The following is a 15,831-nucleotide window of genomic DNA, read 5'->3' as shown; positions in this document are numbered from 1 at the left end:
TGGAGAGATCCCTACTTGCAACAGATCCTTGGTAAGTGATTGAAACGGTGCTGATAATATGTTAATGTTATTATTATAAGAATTTGAAATAATGCTAATAGTAATTAAATGTTACTAATCCACAAAACTATTCAATGTTATTATAAACATTGTATAGATAATTCCATTAGGCATGAATGACCGGCCAAGTCTAGCATTATGATTGGACCTAGCCATCCCTAGAATCCATAAGGAGTTTAGAGCAAGGTGGCCCCACTCTGAACCTCGTCACTTACTGAGGAGGTCTCCCTTACTCTCTGGTCTCTGTGTGAATCATTCTAACTCAATTTGCTTGTATTTTACTAAAAGCTTTTTGGTTTTGCTTCCTGATAGATGTTCCACTGTGGTACTGTATGCTTCCTGTTCCTTCAGCTCAACAGAGATAAAAATGCTGGAGACGACTAGTACCAACAAGCAGCCTGTGCCTTGAACTGCTCAGTAAATAGTGGTATATGTTCTCGCCTCATTTAGGCAATGTGCAGCTCTTACAGTATGCCATGAACCTTCAAAGGAAAAATATTAACACTTGCAAATGTAGGTTTTTAAAATTATGTCAAATCTCTAAAATCCTGTCAACATAATGATGACCTGGTTATCACAGATGTTATTCATCTCTCCCACTAAACTCTGAGGAAGCTGTGGGTGCTTCTCCTCAGAAGACCTCTGACAAGCAACTTAGTGTTATCCAAGGTACATCAGCCTTCTAAGATAGCCAGATATCTACTGAGGTAGCTAATAACCAGATTTAATACTGAGAAGTGCTTCTCAATGTGATTCTAGCTTTTCTTGTTTTGTCTTAAGTCAGGTTTCAATAAATAATATTTTTTTTCTTTTGGGCTTATTTTAATATCAGTTATTCATAATGTAGATAGCTGTCAGGAGGGAAGAACTACCTTTATCACAGAGGCAGGGAGAAATACAGTAGAAAATATGAGTGATTATTTGCTGCAACTACAGAAGAAACTTAAGTATTCAGTCCATACATGCTCGTAGGAAGTAAACTATGAACTAGATAAAAGGCAACTTAGTTTACATGGTGTCATGAGATTAAAATAACATAGAGTGATTCTTCTAATAGTAAGAAATAAATTGGAATTACAAAAATTTTGTGTAACAAGTCACTCAGTGGCTCTCTGGGTAAAGACATGCTTTTAATTGGAATAATGTTGTGAAGGAAATTAAGAACCAACTCAATTCTGAGGAACACTGTGAGGATACAGTCCAGTATTCTAATTATTGCTGAAAAGTGTTTATCTTCATCTTCACAGATTTGAATTAGCTTTTTCTCTGTTAGAAGTAATTTTTCTGGGAATACATTTTACTTTTTCTGGGGTGAGAAGATGTTTAGACAAACCAACAAGCAAACTAAAAGCACAGAATACTGCAATTATTAATTGCATTATAAATCATTAAATTTTTGTCTTTTGGTATTGGGCCATGACTGGATGATTAAGGGAAAGAAGATGATGTAAGGTTTGGATATTTACCTAATAAATCGTAACAGCTTAGCCCAATGTCTGTGTTAGTTTGGTTTTTACCTATATAGAATGATATGAGCCAGTGTCCTCCAAATGTATCACTGTAGGCAATACCATAGTATGTGCAGCCCTTCTTAATTTATACAGAAGGAGATTTAATCTTCTGATAATTGTGTTTGTGTTCTGGCTTTACTTTGGAAAACCTATGTAGTTCACAAAACAGCATGTTATCAATAATCACTGTCTCATGCAAGCTTTTTGGTAGCTGAAAAGGTGTATTTCTATTTGTTCCTTTGTTTCTTATATTTATTAAGCACTAGCAATTTAGAGACCACATACTGGGCCAAAGGATTTAATACCAAATGTAGTTCTTACACTACTTAATTCTTATTAATATAAAAGGGAATTTATTATTGAGAAAACTGTCTTAAAAAGAGTTATTTTTACAAATATTTAAAAGTCCAACAAAATCCAGCGGGTGCTTTATTCTACTATAGGATAACTTCCTCTGTTCCTTGATACAAAATTATCTCAAGAAAAATGCAGCCAAACAACATAAGCAGAACTTATCATCAAATAGAGCCATGATAGGCTGGAGCACTGATTTACGGAAAAACAAACTCACTACTCCTGTGACCTTATGAATTTTCACAAGTCACTGGTTAGGAAGATGCAAGCCTCTCCTCATGCATAGCCTTAGAGGTCGGGATAAGGAAAGCTCACAACTCACAAGTATGGTTACATATTTTGAACTCATTGTTTACCTTGCATAGTATATTTGATAGAAACTGTTCTTCTGGCGGAGGTGCTTGACTAAAGCTGACTCAGATCAGGTACTGATTGACATTTGGTTTTTCTAGACAAAGGTTACCTGTAAGCCTCTGGAGAAGCACGGATTGTGGCTGTAAACCAATGGGATTTTGTCGCACACCATCACCAGGAGCCTCAGACACCTGGAGAAGAATCTCAACAGCCTCAGACTGGCTGCTGAATCAAAGGTGAAAAGAGATTGTTTGATGTCTGATATATATTATCTAAATCACAGAATCACAGAATATGCTGAGCTGGAAGGCACCCACAAGGATAATCGAGTCCAACTCTTCACCCTGCACAGGACCATCCCCAAGAGTCACACCACGTGCCTGAGAGCATTGTCCAAACACTTCTTGAACTCTGTCAGGTTTGGTGCTGGGACCACTGCCCAGGAGAGCCTGTTTCAGTGCCCAGCCACCATCTGGATGAAGAATCTTTTTCTAATATCCAACCTAAACCTCCCCTGACACAACTTCAGTACATTCCCTCAGGTCCTGTCAATGAGAAAGGATGTAATTAAGTGTTTCTGTTCTCTGCTGGTGGTCATTATTTGGGTATGGTGTTCATTCAGAAAGAAAATCTCAGGGCAAATAGTCAAACCTGGTGCAGCTGGCAAGAGCAAATGTACACATGCAAACTGGAAAGAAATTTGGGAATTAGTCTCTGGTTCAATACTGGCAAGTATGTTTGGAAAGAGTGTCTGCCACAAAAAAACCCAAAGGGCTGCAAACATGTGAAGGTCTTGTCATGATATAAGGCTGTAAATATGGATCTGGAGATATACTTTGTTTACAGCTGAACAGGAGAAAACTTAGCAGATATTTTTTCCTATTTCCTTCTATTCCACTGTTCGAATTATTTTTGTATTTTATAGTTTTGGTAACAGAAAAAAAGGAACGTGATATTGCTAGAAGTTTTTGGGTGCAGGCTGAATTGACTCAGTTGGAAGGATGAAGGACATAGAAAACAGTTATAAGAGGTGCTTCCATAGAGAAGTTACTTACTACAGAGAAATAATCCAGTAGAAAACACATGATTATGGGTCAGAGGTTCTTAATTATACTTCTGGCTCTGTCAATTACCTGCTATATGACTTTGAGTCAAATGATTTCTTCATTTTTCTCTATCTAAACACTTCACCTCCTTCTGTTGAGATTTTACACGCAGTATTTAAGCTTTCTCTTGAAAGCCTTCTTTGCAATCGTGATCTAAAGTGGACTCTCCTCTCAGTACTAGTCCAAAAAATTATCTAGAATTAAAAATGTCTGAAACGTGGGAGAGGAGTGTACTGATTTTAACTCTTTTTCCTACATGGCAAATTCTTAATTAATTTTTTCCCCTAGCTGAAAGCACAGTGTGTTTCCTCACCTTGTTACTTTAGAATTTTCAAAACAGTTAAGGCACTAAATGATGAAGTAAATTCTGTACCATATCACACCCTGTTTTCCCCCACTCCCATATCCCCCAGATCAGTGAGCAATATGTAAAAGCACAAAAAGACAACAGGCTCATATAAGAATCTATAGCATAGCATTCTAGAGGGGTTTTATTGGTATGTTGCCTTAAAGGCATTTAGTCAACAAAATATCCTATACAAACCATTCAAGTAATTCAGCAGTTGCAATGCTTTGACTCCTACTTCTAAGATTGCTAGAAATTAATAAATTGAGTCTTTTGACAGAAAGAAACTAATTTATTCCTGTGAAAGCACACTCTTATGAAATATCCAACTGTCTCATACAATGGAAGGCTAAAACTGTGCAGCTAAGTTTGCAAAGTGTCTAAGGATTTTACAAGGCCTGGATGACCAACTCGAAACATCCTTTTGCCCAAGTCCTGAACACCACAACCCACTCTGGGGCTTTTGGGAGCTTAGACGTTGTATCTGATCACACTGTTATCTCTAGCTGGTTTTTACATCATGGTTCATCTTCCATATACATTTTGGCTAAATGCATTACTTCACTAAGGTCTTGTTTTAGCCACATCCAACACAGCAATAGTGTTCTTTAGATGTTTTGCAAGTTCATCTGCTTTTAGCTTACCTATAATTTCCAGCATTGTGTGGAGAGAAGTGAGAATCAGCTACCATTCAGTGGCTGCCTGTGATCACAATCACTCTTCTCTGTTGAAGTGCTCTGCCACTAGAAAGTAAAGGTAGGTAGCTACAGTAGAAGCTTACAGTTAGTTAGTATAGCCAGTACTCATTTGTATGCCCTGGAGAAAGCAAATTGATAACAAAGTGAGGAGCTGCTCCCTGGAAATACCTGATATCTTGTACTTCCTGTAAGGTTCAGGGTCCCCAGAAAGAGAAACACTACTGTATACTACAATATTTTCCTTTATGTTTAATGAGATGAAAATTTTACAACCAATCAAACCTCTTAATAGCCCTAATAGTCCTCTGTGAAAAGACTAGAAAATATATTACTCACTGCCTGTACAAATTGGCCTGTTGGGAGCTGCTCTTTTTGCTTGGCCATTGCTAATTTGGTCTGCCAATTCTGAACAAATACCATTGCCAAACAGTATTCATTCAGCATCATATAGCTTGCTATTGGCAATGGCCAGTCACTGCTGCTAGGTAATATTCATCCATTTTCTGTACTTGCTTTGTTCCAACATTCCGTGTTTTCCTCATGTTATGTAATTTTGCAGGAAATAGCTGCAAAGTGATATATTTGAAGATGATTAACTGAATTTTTAAAAGAAAATACTTTCACCGACAGTAGTACACCTGGCTACTCTGAAGTCTTAGAGAGAAGAGATCAAGCCAGAGATTAAATTACAATGATGTAATGAGCTACTGCTCATTATCCAAATAATTGGATTAATGATAAATGATTGTGTGCAGACATATAGTCTGACAAATAAAATTTATTACATAAATCTCCTTTGAAGGTAGGTTGTTACACTACAGTAACACTTCTGATTGAATTGCTTTACTACTGGTGTCATTTTCCCATCCACCTTCTGCCCAGTAAACTAATCAGGAATTTTTACTAAATGTGTAATGGCAGGACTGAAAGGAGAGAACTTGGAATGACAGCTTATCTGAGAACAACATTGGGGTTTATGTAAGGATGAATTTAGGAATTTACAAGCTACTTTCCGTCTGCTGGGAAAAAAACCAAACAACAAAAAACCCCAAACAAAAAACCAACCAAACAAAATCCCCAAACAAACAAACAAAAAAAACCCCACACACAAATAACCCCAAAACAAACAAACAGAAAACCCACCAACAAGACAAAGTTTTTTATTGTTCAGTTGCTAGCAGTCAGGACACTTATCTAGGGCTTGGTTACTCAGATTACAGTTCTAACTTTACCTGACCTAGAGGTGACAAACGCTCAGGCCTGCAGAATCACACCATCTGTCTCTCTAGTGACCTTAGCAACTCATCCTTTAGGGGAGAGATTTTGACCTTAAAACCATATTAGCCATAACATGTACTGTGTATAAGACTGTGAGATTAATAACTAGGACACAAAGACCTAAAATCAAGTCTTTGCTATCTTCAAGTTCACGCAAACATTTCAGGACTTATAATTGACCTTTACTATAGCTCAGTAACATCCTGGCAGATCAGATGATTGTTCAGATCTAGGATGACCTGCTTTTTCTGTGTCTTTTACAGGCACGTGCTAAGCCAGAGAACATGGCTGATGCAAGCTCTAAAATTCTCTGTCTCCAGCCATCCTGCTCTCCAATTTCTGTCCATAGTGACTGGACAGAAAGAAGAACAGAATAGGCAGCCTAATGTGGACACCACAAGCAATCAGTACTTCTTAGCACAGGCAGGGATTGTCTTCTTAAGGCTGAGTCAAACATCAAATGCAGACATACCCTAAGACACCTGCATTTTAGATGACTATTATAACTGCCAAGTAATTAATTGGATCGATCTCTCTTTAAATTCAACTAAGAATTCCTTATCTGACGTGAAAAATCTTTGCCAACTAAGATTTTATTGGCAACAACACATTTCTGAGGGAAAAATGCAGTTTGGCAAGTAATATTTTTCCGAAACTGTATAGTTTATTCTAAAAACTCTCAACTGGTTCTAGCAAGTGCCTGAGTTTTCCTCTAAGTTTTTGTTATTTATCACTCTCAGTATTTTCAAGCATAAATGTACAAGACATATGTCAGCGTACCTCCAATTTTCTGATAGCTGAAGCCTATACTTGTTCTGTAGCTTAAATACATTGTTCATATGACAAAATATACCAAATAACTGGATCTCAAAAGTAGTTAGGCAAGTAAGAATATTTCAACATTATCAGGCACATAACAGGTTAAGTTTGTTCTGAGCGTACTCTATTTCTGGCCTGTGAATCATCAGTTGGCATTTGAAGGGGGGATTTAAAAAAAACCTGAGGTGACATCATCTCATCTTCCTCCAGTAACCATGTGTTTGGGGTTTTTTTTATTTAATTTTTTAATCCAACTTTTTGCTAGTATCTTACCACAACTAAATGAATGGAAAAGCTCTTTTCCTTAGCTTGGCAACTGTTTTTCCATAAGATGGTGTTTTCTGGTGCTTGTAGGAACAGCAACTGAAGGAAAATTAAAGAAAGCTAAGTGTATTCAAATCTCAAACAAATACACATTTTAAAACACACATTTAAACCAACAAACGTTACACATAAAGAGTATGTATGTGAAACCATCTCATCATGCATAGAGAGTTTAGTCCTTCCTTCGTGCCTCAGAATTTTTCATCTTTCAACTTGATTTCTTTTTCACTTGGATATGCAAGCAGAGTTTGTAAGCCTCTTTCAGAGGAGAATCTGGATGTAAGAAAGCTCCTTTGCAGAAGACTGCAGCGCCTCCTGAGGAATTTAGCTCCAGGTTTAGGGCGGCTCAGGTGCCACATTAGTGCCATAGAGCTGACTGTCTTGGGGAGGCAGTATGCTCCCGCTGCTTCTCAGCCCCAGCCTCGCTTGTTTACGAACAGGTCAGATTTCTCTGCATGTGGGTGTGTCCAGAAGCCTTGGCCAAAGAAAGAGCCTGCGTGAGGCAATCCTATTATTAGACACCAGCATCCTTCAGGTACACACACACACACAATTTTTTATTAAATATGGAAGCAACACCTTGTCAGCTGCCTGTAGAGATGTTTCTTTTTTAGTAGCCTTCTCATATTAACGTGACTGGCTTTGTTTGTTGTTCATCTTCTCATTTGGCAGTGGTAAAGCATTGTCAACGCTTGAAACACTGATGTGTATCAGTACTAAGTGATCTGAGGCAGTTGTTGAATGTGCAGTTGACTACCCCTGACATTGTTACGTGGTGATTATATTGCATATTCCTGGTATTACATCCCCTCACAGCACACTGATGTTTCGAAGTGCACGCTCTGCATTCCAGCCAGACATCTTATCAAGCACCATTCTGTTCCAACACTGTGTGCATCTCATGGTATTCATTAAAGGTTTTGTAAGATTCCCTCCAGACATGAATAGTACTTTGAAAGTTTCATTTACAGCATAGTCTTATAAGCCTTTTTATAGCTCTGCACAGTTCTTTTCCTCCAGGACAGTAATGTTTGTCAATGCTCAGCCAAGGTAGCATTGGTGCTAAAGTTCTCAGAACAGTGAGCACAAACAGGCTGCACACACAACCTAAGTCGTGAATTTCTCAGAAACAGGACCTCAAGACTGAAATGTTATTCACAACCATCTACTTTATTTTCAGTAGATATGCACTTCCTAAGACTGTTGAAGTAACTATAACATTCCTTGCAGCATGCTATCTGGTCACTATTGTTGCTGATGCAGGGCTGAAGATGACTTGGGGTTAGTGTCAAAAGTTCAAAGTTATATGCTTCAGGTAAGCTGTTTTTCATATCCCATTCCATATCACATTCTTAGGAGCTTGGTCCAAGGTTTCTGAACAATCCTTTAAGTTTTCTGCATAGGTTTCCTGCACTAATGTGGTTAATGAGGTGGGTGGAGGGAGTAGGATAGAAAGAATGGCATTTTGATAGGGACTGGTAAGTGCAGACATGCTGAGGGTATTTTGGGAAGCAAGCTAGGATGTTGCAGAAACAGGCAATTGCGTAAACACATTTGCAGTTAGTTGTTCTGGAGAATGATATTTTTTTCTTTCTTTCTTCCTTGCCTTGCCTTGCCTTCCTTTCCTTTCTTTCCTTCTTTCTTCCTTTTGTCCTTCCTTTCTTCCTTTCGTCCTTTCTTTCCTTTCTTTCTCTCTTTTCCTTTTTCCTTCTGTCTTCTCATTCACTCTTTCTTTCTTTCTTTCTCAAAACTGAATTGCAAATGTACTCTTGCAGTGGAGTATCCTAATTAACCAAATCATGACATTAAAACTACTGTGAAATTCAGAGCTTTGTTTCTCTGTATAACTGGCAACTGTCATAGGTGCTGGAGAGAATTTATTGCTCTGTAATTGCAATGATTCTACACTTGGATAAAAACCACCAGTGTGAGAACTGAGCTTATTCTTCTAACTAGTGGGCAGGTACTGTGCATCTTTTCTGTGGTTTCTTTTCCAGGGAAGACAACAATTTTTCATTTTCCCATACCAGTCTATGAGGAAACTGGTCTTCAGTCTAGAAACTATGGAGTTAAATTCTTAGCTTACAATTCATTGTAAAACTACTGAAGTCCAATAAAGCTATGTCAGTCTACCTATTCCTATCAGCAGTGTGGCCCATTAACACTGTAGTGTATACAGAGTCTTGGGAATTGGGGACTACTTAAAAAGTTTCAAAAATTGATGTTTTTAAAATATTGCTTAAAGGAAAAAAAATACACAGGACTGGTTAACTCTGAGCCCTAGGTTATCTGATTCTTATATAAGTTATGCTCTATTTCTTCCTCTTTGAGCCCTGTGACTATCTTGTTTTCGCTCTATGACTCAGTCTTGAAGGAACTACTACAGTGAAAGGTGCCAAGACAATAAAGGAAGCAAAAGCAATTTCATAGGATCATAAGATCTTCATATAAATCCCCCCAGGAAAGCTGAACTACAAAATGACTCGTTTTCTAGTTTAAGGGCTTGTCAATACTTGAAAGCTATTCCAGATAAAATGTCATTATTCAGTACTATGCCTTATGTCCACAAACCTTTTTTTGTGCATTACTGGTGCTTTAATAATTGGTAATTATCCTCTGATGCCTTTGGAGCCAGAGGTGTGGGGATGATGAATTTCTAACCCATACCACATCTTGCTATCTGACAGCAGTACCTGCCTGGTAAACAATGTTGCATTTTAGCTATTTGGATTATCTGTCATTTCACATCTGTGTCACCTACTGGTTCAAAGTTAGCCTAACCAAGTGGCAACTCAATTTTAAACCAACGTTTTTGTAAGCCATCTAGAATTATCCTTCCCAACTGCCATCAGCTGCAAAGTTCACATAGATGTGCATATGTGATCGTGTATCTTAACCATGAATATTCACTGCACTGTTTTGTGACTCAGACTGCACTGACTTTCTCAAGAGAAACCTTGTAAATATACTGCTGCTCTAATAACAAGAATCACATGAAATCAGTGTTTTTTAATGTGGTTGTGGAACAAATGTATGAACAAAGACATTTCAAAGGACAGTATACAGACTATAAATTTAATACCAGCAACAATTCTATAACTAGTTTCTCACAGTATTGCATAACTAGTATCAAGTAGCAGCACACAAGCCTCATTAAGTTCAATCTACTGCTTAGAATGGATAACAGGAATAAAAAGGGACTAAAAGCATTGAGATTTAAGCATTAGCATTTGTATTTAGCATTAAAGTATTAGCATTTAAGCATTATTCCTTAGAACAGTGAATATTAGAAGGATTATATTAATCTCTGAAATTCTTTTCACTTGTTATTTAAAAATACAGTAATTATAGTGTTCAATTAGAAACAATGATACGTCTCTTCAACACAGTGTTATCAGGTTATTTGTTACCTGACTTTCTCAAAGATTTGTTTTCAAAGAAACACTGCCAACATGTGGATAGACTTGCAGTGAAATAAATACACCACCACAAAATTCACCATGGGTAAGTGGAAAGAACTCTAGTTTCTGCATATATACCTAAATTAGAGCTCAAAAACATTGGCAAGACTTCATGCTTTCTTGTTGCCTTGAGATGGAAGTTAGATTATCATGGTTTTAAGTATATCGCTGCTACGCACACCTTGTTTAGCACAAGGCATGTTCTCTGTCCTGTTACTCATGTTATCTGACTGAAGGCTACATTTTCATATCAAGTAAAAGCTCTACAGCCTTCTAAATTTAAGATCATGAAAGAGTGTCACTAAGGAACACTTTTGCGACAGAAGCATCATTCACACTGGTTTTTTCACTATTTTCGTCTCTAATCCTCTTTAGATGGGTGCAAGGGGTTTTGTTGCCATGAAAGCCTTGCACAACTAGAATCAAATCAGGGATGTCAACACTGAACACTTCTGAGAAGTATAAGTAATAATATGGATGTGTTCTGTATCAGCACCTTGACCATTCCACTATGCCTTATTCCTGTGCTTGATATGGCTTATGGAAGACCAAGAACACATCAACCAAATTAGTACCCCTATGGCAGGCACATGCACAGAACACAGCATATCAGCATCAAAGTTTCTTTGGATGATTCACCAGTCTCATGTTTCTCATATTCAATACTTCTATGATTCACATCTCTTAACTTTGTAATACTAGCACAGAAGTTATTAAATACATTAATAAAAATACATTGAATAAACAGTACTAGTTTTCACTATGTCTGATGAGTGGCCGATAATTTCAGTTCATAGTTCTTTAGCAGTTTTCCAGTTTGCAAAAGCAGAAAATAATACTATTCAGCTGCCTAATTGGGTGCTTCAGAGGTGAGCTGTGAGCATGGATGACTTCTTAAGTTCCACAGTGTTATTATGACTATAAAAAAAGGGCTACTTATGCATCATTTTTATAACTTATTTATTAAACACAGTAGTTGAAGTTCTTGAAATCCACGGTAGTTGTTGTTGCTTTACTGCTGTTGATGTCATTTAGGGTTGACTTCTGTGCTGATTTTGACTGGGGTAGAGTTAATTTTCTTCACAGTGTCTAGTATGGGGCTGTGTTTTGGATTTGTGCTGAACATAGGGTTGAAAATACAGAGATGTTTTTGTTACTGCTGAGCAGGGCTTACACAGCATCAAGGCCTTTTCTGCTTTCGTACTGCCACACTGGTGAGGAAGTTGGGGGTGCCTGGGAGATTCAGAGGAGCCACAGCTGGGACAGGTGACCCCAACTGACCAAAGGGATATTGCAGAACATATGACATCATGCTCAGTATATAAAGTGGGGGGAAGAAGGAGGAAAGTGGGAGGGGAAGTTTGGAGTGATGGTGTTTGTCTTCCCAAGTAACTGTTACACGTGATGGGGCCCTGCTCTCCTGGAGCTGGCTGAACACCTGCCTGCCCATGGGAGCAGTGAATTCATTCCTTGTTTTGCTTTGCATATCTGTGTGTGGCTTTTGCTTTCCCTATTAAACTGTCTTTATCTCAACTCACAAGTTTTCTGGCTTTTGCCCTTCCAATTCTCTCCCCAGTCCTGCAGGTGGGGGAGTGAGTGAGGAGCCACGTGGGGCTTGGCTGCTGGCTGGGGTTAAACCATGACACTTTAATAAGAAAAAAGTCCTGTCAACAGTGAGTGCTTTTGAAATGCTCAGTGTGTATTTATTTTGATCAGATGTCCTACTTTATAAAACTTCTGCCTTAGTGAATCAATTTGCTGCCATTTTTTCACAATATTCAAGAATAGTTATTTTCAATGCCATGAAGCTTCAATTAGTGGTGGATAAGAGGAAACTGAGAATGGAATCACTGGAAAAAGAAAGACAAATCTAGAGTTGGGATACAAACATACTAGAAATACTCCAAGGGAAAGAGAAAAATACACTGATTTAATCTTAGGACCTGAAAATTTTTACAGTAGCTTATTTACTTTTATGAATTAAACAAAATCATCAAAGCAAGAAAAGCATTTGTGGGCAAAGTGACTAGACTGTAATAAAATGTTCTAACCCTGGTATGACTCTCCCTTCTTAAAATAGCCTGGGTTTTTTTATCTGTAATGTAGCAGGGTAATCCATCCAAAGGTTCATGTGCCACAGATGTTTATTTCTACATGACTACTGAGAATGGGACTGCAGTTGGCATCATGTCAAATCCTTGTTCTAGGCCACAGAGAATAAAAAGTTTGCGGGATTCTATGAAAATACACAGTGCTCTTGAGGTTCCTGAAATAGACATGGAGAGAGGAAAGGAACAGTGTAAACTTAATTAAACTCTGTGAAAAATGGAAGGTAGATCTAGGAAGAATTGCAGAAAGGTATGTTGTAAGACGACATAAAGCACGAAGCAATGATGTTTCTGTGGAGCAGCTGCTTCTCCTACCAAGCATCTGCAAGGAGTTAAGATATGCAAAGACAACCACGTCTCATTTATCTTCACTGTTCACAAAATCATTTACTTCAATTGTTTAACTGGATACACCTGTAGAAATAGACACATAGTTAGATAAGGATATTTATTTTGTAAACACTGTGCTAAGGACTGCTTGGGATAATACTCTGAACAGACAGTAGTTATCAACAGCTGTAGTTCCTGCTGGCAAGGGATGAGAGTGTCAGATTTATGCAGAGTAGTGTGCACAGCAATAAAACAATTTTGGCTTTAAATACAAAACCTTAAATTAAGGAAGAAATTAACATACTAGAATTAACCACTTGAGTCAATGAGTAAAAAGAACTTCCCCGTTCCTTATCTCTCTGCTCAAGCTTTAAGGCACAAGCATTAGTTGGGACAATCTTTTCATCTTGGTTTAAGGTTGTCAGCCAAATGAGTCACCAGTCCCACACCTGATTCTGAGCTACCTCTAACATGTCCTAGCAAGACTGATGAAATAACTCCCTTGCCTTCAAATCCCTGGAGGCCCGGCAACTTCTCAACTACAAAGCTCTACATCTTACTGTTTGTAGTTGCTTCTTATGTGCAGATCAGGTTGAAAACAATTGACGACTTTCCACTGCGTCGAAGGCACCCAAGGGCTACTGACATTTGTACTGCTCGTGAAACCTTTGTTCGTTTCACCAGCAAAATAAACCAGAACAAAGAAGGTCTGTGTCATGTTTCCGGCTGTTTAGAAGCTGAAATATCTAAAGCATTCTTAGGGATAGCATGTCTTCAAAGATGAGAGGGAGGTGGGGTTGCTAGCAAACATGTTTTACCCCACGGAAAAGACCCAATTAAGATATTGCTGAAGCTACCAAACTAAGTTGCAATATAGGTCATTACAGATGCTTTAGGGACATACTTAGGGTTTTGAGCAATCAAAGAAATGTTTTATTCTACGTCTCAAAAAAAAAAAAAAGAAGACATTGCAATAGTTGACTTAAAATTTGGACAAAGGTACCAATTTGAAATTCTTCACTTTTATAAATCTCTCATATTATAAAATATAACTAAAACCGATATTTTAGAGGAAAAGGATCTGTAACTTTTAGACACTTTTTTAAAAATCATATTGTAGAAATTCTAGCTTTTTTTCCCAACATGAGCAAAGATGAAGCTTCAGAGCCGTTCAAACTTTTTTCTAAATGATGGTATACAAAACTACAGTGAAACCCTTATTCTTCTGCTATTGGACAGATGAAAATAGGTGCTACTGTGAAATAAGTTCTTTACCTATATGAATAATTCCCATTGCATTACCTTAAAACCTGATGTTAATATGAAAATGTGGATATGGAAATTGCTGCACACGTAACGGAGCACGATCTTATTTTAGCTTTTCTGCTTCAGAGATGTACCATACTAATTAAGGATTTTCAATTAGCAAAATTGAAGAACGGTGAAAAGAAGTGATGAGGATCTCAAAAACCACCATTCAGACTTCCCTGCAGCCTCTGCATAACACCTTGTAGGATCCCAGAACTGCAGAGTTAGACAAATAGTTATTAATGTTTCTTTAATTTATTTAAATACAGGCCAGATGGAGGCAGTGGTTAGAAAAGAAAGCTCTTGGAACATGTCATCCTATTAAAAGAAATGCTTTGCTGATTTAATAATTTGATATATGTTTTTCTTTTGCGGATGGGCTCTTGTGACATGTTAAGGGGTGTCTAAGAATACATAAATGGTTATTAAAACTCACATAGCTCTGTGCTCAGCATTAGGGCCAGTGTTAAACTCCAAGGACTTAGTGTTAAAAATGACTTAGTTTGTGCTACAGGGTTGTCCTTATAACTAAGTCTCTGAAACACACTCAGGTATGAAAAAGTGCACTTCTAGGTTTATGAAACAGTGAGAACAGGTACAGGGCTGCAATAGGGCCTGGGCTCTTGTGGACCTCTGGCCTTCGTCTCCTCTCTCACCCAAAGAACGATTAATCTTAAGATACTTATTGTTGCTTAAATAAATATGGGGCCATTAGCTTTTGTGTTCTTTGGGATCAATCAATTCCCGTTTTCTCCTTCCCCAAAAATCAGCGGTTAAAAATCTCTCGTATTAAAGAAGGAAAAAAAGCCGTTCAGTACATCATGTGACAGCAGAAGCATAACGGCTGGGGAGGAGGTAAGTCAGTAATGAGGCTATTTATCAAACAAATGTAATTTAAATATGTTCCTTTTCCATGCTAAGTATAGGTGGCCTGCCCACTTTGGTCAAAATTGGTAGAACGTTGTTCCAAAGCAATGGTATGTGACGCATCATGCCATGACTCCTTTGTCACCTCTCCCTACAATCAGTTCTCGATGTCAACTGGATTGCAGTGGCTTTATGTTCACAGTGTTCACTTTGATCTTACGGCTCTTTGTTGGTGTTTGCCCATATTCACAAGCTTTTGTCACTCCTCCTGACTCCTCTGGGAAGGTAGGGAGTGGCAGCAAGTGTTATTGTCACCTGTCAATACTTTATTATAGATATTAATACCTATTACAGTAAGTACAGTAGTACAAGGTGCTACATAGATATTAAATATTACTTAGTTTAAGATGACACAATACAACGTGCTTTACAGCAAACATGTGCACAACGTCCACAGAAGTAACAAGTGCCCTGGAAGCCAGGACATGGGCAGCTCTCTCTTGCCTCGAGCTGGAGAGATGCAGAGCCTTCAAAAGTTCGTAACTGCCATGACACCACTTCCTATGTGTACCAAGGGGAAAACCCATAAACACAATATTTATAGCATTTGTTAGTTCTTGAATGTGTTCTTGAAGATGTTTCTATTCCTCTACTTTTTCCACAGCAGCCTCTTCTGATGATGTTTCAGTACTTTCATTTCTCACAGTGACATGCACCACATACGGTTTTCTTTCACAGAAAAACCAAGTCCGGTCTTGTATATTTTGATCTCTTGCATTTGGTTCCTGGAAACACTCTATCCAACCTTTCTCTTTAGCCTCGTTTGATAGTATTTCACACGGTTCGTTGTGCCTTTTGGCTCTTGCGTCTGGCACAGAAGAACGGCACCCAACAATACGAGGATTTT

The 15,831-nt window shown here is 38.0% G+C and overlaps 1 long non-coding RNA gene across 1 annotated transcript; it reads left to right on the top strand.

Annotated features, from left to right (window-relative positions):
• On the top strand, window positions 1-2,576 carry LOC116781226. The gene is made up of 3 exons (XR_004354821.1): window positions 1-31; window positions 373-487; window positions 2,378-2,576. It is a non-coding gene; the product is annotated as an uncharacterized LOC116781226 (long non-coding RNA).
• The last annotated feature ends 13,255 nt before the right edge of the window (window positions 2,577-15,831 follow it).

Source organism: Chiroxiphia lanceolata, chromosome Z (assembly GCF_009829145.1).
Source record: "Chiroxiphia lanceolata isolate bChiLan1 chromosome Z, bChiLan1.pri, whole genome shotgun sequence".
NCBI classification, from domain to species: Eukaryota; Metazoa; Chordata; class Aves; order Passeriformes; family Pipridae; genus Chiroxiphia; species Chiroxiphia lanceolata.
The sequence above is the reverse complement of the archived record's forward strand: the minus strand, read 5'-3'. Positions and strand labels throughout refer to the sequence as shown.